General features: G+C 27.8%; 1 long non-coding RNA gene across 1 annotated transcript; it reads left to right on the forward strand.

The window, feature by feature from the left end:
- The first annotated feature begins 373 nt into the window (after window positions 1-373).
- Window positions 374-5,529, forward strand: LOC129918703 (uncharacterized). The gene is made up of 4 exons (XR_008772985.1): window positions 374-452; window positions 513-662; window positions 744-890; window positions 4,946-5,529. It is a non-coding gene; the product is annotated as an uncharacterized LOC129918703 (long non-coding RNA).
- The last annotated feature ends 1,178 nt before the right edge of the window (window positions 5,530-6,707 follow it).

Genomic DNA, 6,707 nt, shown 5'->3' on the forward strand with positions numbered 1-6,707 from the left:
AAAATTAATACTCATTAACGTGTTATTTTGACTTAAATGATATGAAAGTGTAAAAAACAACTTAAGAAACGAAGAAAATTGTGTTTGATGCAAAATTGTGGAGAAACGGTTGTCCGCAGAAAAAAAAGTTTTGAGACAAACTTAAACTGTAATTAATTCTTGATTGGTTGTAAAAAAATCTTTCAAATCAAACGTAGTTTGGCAAAGATATGGCCAGTTAAAGGACAAGAGAGCAAAAATCATAAAAACCGTGGTAACTCGAAAACGGGACGAAAACGAGAAAATTGCCTCTTAAGTTTTTCGACTTAAAATGACCTCAGGAATCCATGGTTTTCGTTTGGGGCGGTGACTGTAGGACACCCTGTATATAGGAGATTTGTTCGATTTCCCATTTGCCGCCGTCCGCCCGTCGCCTGCTGCCATCACGTCGTTTCATGCATCAAAAATTTAAGGTAAGTGTTTTCATCCCTAAAATGTGTTATAATTGTATTAATATATTTATATATATGTAGTGCTCTTCTTACACCACGTTGCCACCACCACGCTGCCGCCACATATTGTCTGCCTCCGGTGTCGTTGTCGTCATTTGCCACACCACGTTCCTTCCAGCCACCACGTTGTTCCCGCCAGCCACCACCATCATCACGCTAAAATAATTCCTGGTATGTATCTACTTTTTATAATTTTTATTGATCATTTTATCTTATAAATATATACGTATGTATTAATATATTTATATGTAGTGCCATCACGTTGCCACCACCACGCTGCCGCCACATCCGCCACATTATTGTCTTCCTCCGCTGTCGTCGTCATTTGCCACACCACGTTCTATCCAGCCACCACGTTGCTCCCGCCAGCCGCCACCAATCTTGCTAAAATAATTCCTGGTATGTACCTACTTTTTATGATTTATATTATATATATATCGATACCTTCCCAGAAGAATGTATTTAACCCTTTGCTCCCGGAAAAAAATACAAATATCTTGAAAAAAAGTTTTGATATTTTCTAATTACACACTAATATGAAAAAATAAAGATTGTACTAGTAATAACATTGTATAAGGAATGTTTTGAGCTGAGAGTACAAAAGGAGAAGTCCATTTTTTATTAAAAAAAAACTAACAAAGTAATTAATACGTGGTTTCATGCTGAAACCACTAGGAAGCAAAGGGTTAAACGACATTCTCAAAATTTGTATAAACTTAAAACAAACTTGCTGTTCATTTCAAAGAAATAGAACTACAATTACTGCCTAGAATCATTTTTATTAATATTTTAAAATTTGATTGCATTATAATCATTAACACTCTACCGCAAACAGGCCAAAAATTGATTTAGATATTCTAAACTTGAATAAATAAACTTTTTCAATATGATTTTTCATAAAATATTTAAAAAAAATCCTAAAAAATTATTTGAACTTCGTTTTTAGCTTATTTTTCTTTTCTGAAAGCAGCGTATGCGGTAGAGTATCAATAAAATTTGAATAGAATGACTTTTTTAGCCACTTTTAAGCGTTGGTTTTGATCATTTATAGAGTTTGATATCCTAAATTGAGAAAAAATGAAACTAGGATTGCCATCTACAATCATTTTCATTAGTATTTTGAAATAAACTTGCATATTATCATTAACACTCTACCGCAAACAGGCCAAAAATTGACTTAGAAGTTTTAAACTTGAATAAATTAACTTTTTTAATATGAATTTTCATAAAATATCTTAAAAAAATCATAATAAATTATTTGAACTTCGTTTTTAGTTTATTTTTCTCTTCTGATAGCAGCGTATGCGGCAGAGTATCAATAAAATTTGAATAGAATGACTTTTTATGCACTTTTAAGCGTTGGTTTTGATCGTTTATTGAGTTTGATATACTAAATTGAGAAAAAATGAAACTAGGATTACCATCTACAATCATTTTCATTAGTATTTTGAAATTAACTTGCATATTTTCATTAACACTCTACCGCAAACAGGCCAAAAATTGACTTAGAAGTTTTAAACTTGAATAAATTAACTTTTTTAATATGAATTTTCATAAAATATCTTAAAAAAATCATAATAAATTATTTGAACTTCGTTTTTAGTTTATTTTTCTTTTCTGAAAGCAGCGTATGCGGTAGAGTATCAATAAAATTTGAATAGAATGACTTTTTATGCACTTTTAAGCGTTGTTTTTGATCGTTTATAGAGTTTGATATACTAAATTGAGAAAAAATGAAACTAGGATTGCCATCTACAATCATTTTCATTAGTATTTTTAAATAAACTTGCATATTATCATTAACACTCTACCGCAAACAGGCCAAAAATTGACTTAGAAGTTTTAAACTTGAATAAATTAACTTTTTCAATATGATTTTTCATAAAATATTTAAAAAAAATCATAATAAATTATTTGAACTTCGTTTTTAGCTTATTTTTCTCTTCTCAAAGCAGCGTATGCGGTAGAGTATTAATAAAATTTGAATAGAATGACTTTTTATGCACTTTTAAGCGTTGGTTTTGATCGTTTATAGAGTTTGATATACTAAATTGAGAAAAAATGAAACTAGGATTACCATCTACAATCATTTTCATTAGTATTTTGAAATAAACTTGCATATTATCATTAACACTCTACCGCAAACAGGCCAAACATTGACTTAGAAGTTTTAAACTTGAATAAATTAACTTTTTCAATATGATTTTTCATAAAATATTTAAAAAAAATCATAATAAATTATTTGAACTTCGTTTTTAGCTTATTTTTCTCTTCTCAAAGCAGCGTATGCGGTAGAGTATTAATAAAATTTGAATAGAATGACTTTTTATGCACTTTTAAGCGTTGGTTTTGATCGTTTATAGAGTTTGATATACTAAATTGAGAAAAAATGAAACTAGGATTACCATCTACAATCATTTTCATTAGTATTTTGAAATAAACTTGCATATTATCATTAACACTCTACCGCAAACAGGCCAAAAATTGATTTAGATATTCTAAACTTGAATAAATTAACTTTTTCAATATGATTTTTCATAAAATATTTAAAAAAAATCCTAAAAAATTATTTGAACTTCGTTTTTAGCTTATTTTTCTTTTCTGAAAGCAGCGTATGCGGTAGAGTATCAATAAAATTTGAATAGAATGACTTTTTTAGCCACTTTTAAGCGTTGGTTTTGATCATTTATAGAGTTTGATATCCTAAATTGAGAAAAAATGAAACTAGGATTGCCATCTACAATCATTTTCATTAGTATTTTTAAATAAACTTGCATATTATCATTAACACTCTACCGCAAACAGGCCAAAAATTGACTTAGAAGTTTTAAACTTGAATAAATTAACTTTTTCAATATGATTTTTCATAAAATATTTAAAAAAAATCATAATAAATTATTTGAACTTCGTTTTTAGCTTATTTTTCTCTTCTCAAAGCAGCGTATGCGGTAGAGTATTAATAAAATTTGAATAGAATGACTTTTTATGCACTTTTAAGCGTTGGTTTTGATCGTTTATAGAGTTTGATATACTAAATTGAGAAAAAATGAAACTAGGATTACCATCTACAATCATTTTCATTAGTATTTTGAAATAAACTTGCATATTATCATTAACACTCTACCGCAAACAGGCCAAAAATTGACTTAGAAGTTTTAAACTTGAATAAATTAACTTTTTCAATATGATTTTTCATAAAATATTTAAAAAAAATCATAATAAATTATTTGAACTTCGTTTTTAGCTTATTTTTCTCTTCTCAAAGCAGCGTATGCGGTAGAGTATTAATAAAATTTGAATAGAATGACTTTTTATGCACTTTTAAGCGTTGGTTTTGATCGTTTATAGAGTTTGATATACTAAATTGAGAAAAAATGAAACTAGGATTACCATCTACAATCATTTTCATTAGTATTTTGAAATAAACTTGCATATTATCATTGACACTCTACCGCAAACAGGCCAAATGTTGATTTAGATGTTTTAAACTTGAATAAATTAACTTTTTCAATATGATTTTTCATAAAATATTTAAAAAAAATCCTAATAAATTATTTGAACTTCGGTTTAGGACTTAGAATATTTTTCAATGTTGGGGACTTAGAAAATTTTCGATGCCAAAAAAACTTAACTTAGTTTTGGGACTTAGAACATTTTTCAATACAAAAAATCTTGTTGGGGACTTTTCGATGCCAAAAAAACCTTAACTTATTTTGGGACTTAGAATATTTTTCAATGAAAATTTTTTTTGGGACTTAGAATATTTTTCAATAAAAAAATTTAGTTGGGGACCTAGAAAATTTTCGATGCCAAAAAAACCTATCTTTTTTTGGGACTTAGAATATTTTTTAATGAAAAATTTTTTTTGGGACTTAGAATATTTTTCAATGTTGGGGACTTAGAAAATTTTCGATGCCAAAAAAACTTAACTTAGTTTTGGGACTTAGAACATTTTTCAATACAAAAAATCTTGTTGGGGACTTTTCGATACCAAAAAAACCTTAACTTATTTTGGGACTTGAATATTTTTCAATGAAAATTTTTTTTGGGACTTAGAATATTTTTCAATGAAAAAATTTAGTTGGGGACTTAGAAAATTTTCGATGCCAAAAAAACTTAACATACTATTGGGACTTAGAATTTTTTTCAATGAAAAATTTTTTTTTTGAAAATTTCTCTGTACTGATAACCGTGTCAATAAAAAAAATATACGACAGGTTCTAATCAAAATTAAAACAGCAGATTCATCTGAAAGTGCTTAGTTTAAATATTTTTAAGTAGAACTTGTAATTATTATTTTTTACTATTCCAAGTGATTAGTAAAAATAAATTTATACTTAAAAATACACTATCATACATTTTAATATAGCTATGTATAAATATATAATTATTGTACCAAATTGTTGTTAAAAGCCTTACTGATTTTGGTATTTATGTGGTTGGCTTTTTTTCAGACTGTAAAGATGCGGCATTACTTTGGGCTCTGCATGGATACTTTGTACCTTTCCAAAAAGTTATAAAAAAAGACACAGATGGTAGGAAACACGTTATACGACATACCATCAAGGACTCGCAGTATTCATTCGTTTGGATAGGCAACACAATTCAAGCTTAAGAAGACCATATTGCCTTCCTCAACAAAATGGGTGAGAATACCCACCCACCAAATAAAAAATGTATGTATGTACAAATGCTCTAGTTTTGGTAAATGAGATCATAAAATTTCAATTCTTATATTATTTTGATTCAAATTTCCCTTAATTTCACTTTTTATAATTTGTTTCACTTTCTTATCTGAAGATAAATCTACAAAATAATGTAATAAAATTTTTCCTGCCATTCATTTGGTTTATTTGAACAATAAAAGAGTTAATGTAAATATAAATATTTCTTTAATTTAACCTTTAAGATTTCAGAAAGGAGAAGATTAGAGATGAAAAACCGAATGTACAGGTTTGTAAAAATTGAAAACGGCGATTCACATTAATTTTTCTTTCTTTTTCACAGATCTCGACCTAATAAATTTAGAAAGCTAAGCTTCCATGACTTATTTATCTGTCAGTTGATTTTTTTAATTTCTTGACAGGAGATTAAAAATTCTTTGACAAAGAAATAAGACTATACGAAATTTAACTTTTTAAATTTATTGAAAACAGTGCCTACGTTCTATAACGCTTGCATGGAAATAAGTTGTAGAAAAACAATTTGAATCAAAATGAAATTTGTACAAAAAAATTGATTTCATTCGAATTCACAATGTTTTTCGAGCACTTATGACGGTGCAAGAGTTACGGAACGTAGGCCTGTGTTCATAAAATTAATGAACGCGTTCGTTAAATTAATGAACACGTTCGTAAAATTAATACGAACGTGTTCATTGATTTTAGGAACGCGTTCATTAATTTTATGAACGGGTTTTTTTATTTTTATGAACGCGTTCATTAATTTAATGAACGGCGTTCATTAATTCTATGAACGGCGTTCATTAATTCTATGAACGGCGTTCATTAATTTTATGAACGGCGTTCATTAATTTTATGAAAGGCGTTCATTAATTTTATGAACGGCGTTCATTAATTTTATGAACAGCATTCATTAATTCTATGAATGCGTTCATTAATTCTATGAACGCGTTCATTAATTTTAGGCAGGTTTTTTTTTTATTTTTATGAACGGTTCATTGATTCAATGAATGCGTTCATTAATTTAATGAACGCATTCATTAATTTTATGCACGATTTTTTTTATTTTTATGAACGGTTCATTATTTTAATGAACGTGTTCATTAATTCTATGAACGGATATTTTTATTTTTAAGAACGGTTCATTAGTTCTATGAATCCGTTCATTAATGTAATGAACGCATTTATTTTTTTTTATGAACGTATTCATTAAATCAATGAACACTGTTCATTGTTTTAATGAACGATTCATTAAAATATGTTCGAAATTTCAAGTTCGAAATTTTATGAATGAAATTATGTATGGTTCATAGAATTAATGAACGTTCATTGATTTTAATGAACGGCCGTTCATTATCTTAATGAACAGGATCATTGGACAAATAATAATGAACGATACATTAATAGAATGAATATATTCATTAATTCCATGTACCTTTTTGGTTCAGTGTATGGTTATGCATATATGTATGTAGTTTTTTTTGTCTCCTAATTTACCAGAAAAATATTTTTTGTTGTTTTTTTTTTTTGGTTT

Source organism: Episyrphus balteatus, chromosome 4, assembly GCF_945859705.1.
Source record: "Episyrphus balteatus chromosome 4, idEpiBalt1.1, whole genome shotgun sequence".
In the NCBI taxonomy this organism is placed as follows: domain Eukaryota; kingdom Metazoa; phylum Arthropoda; class Insecta; order Diptera; family Syrphidae; genus Episyrphus; species Episyrphus balteatus.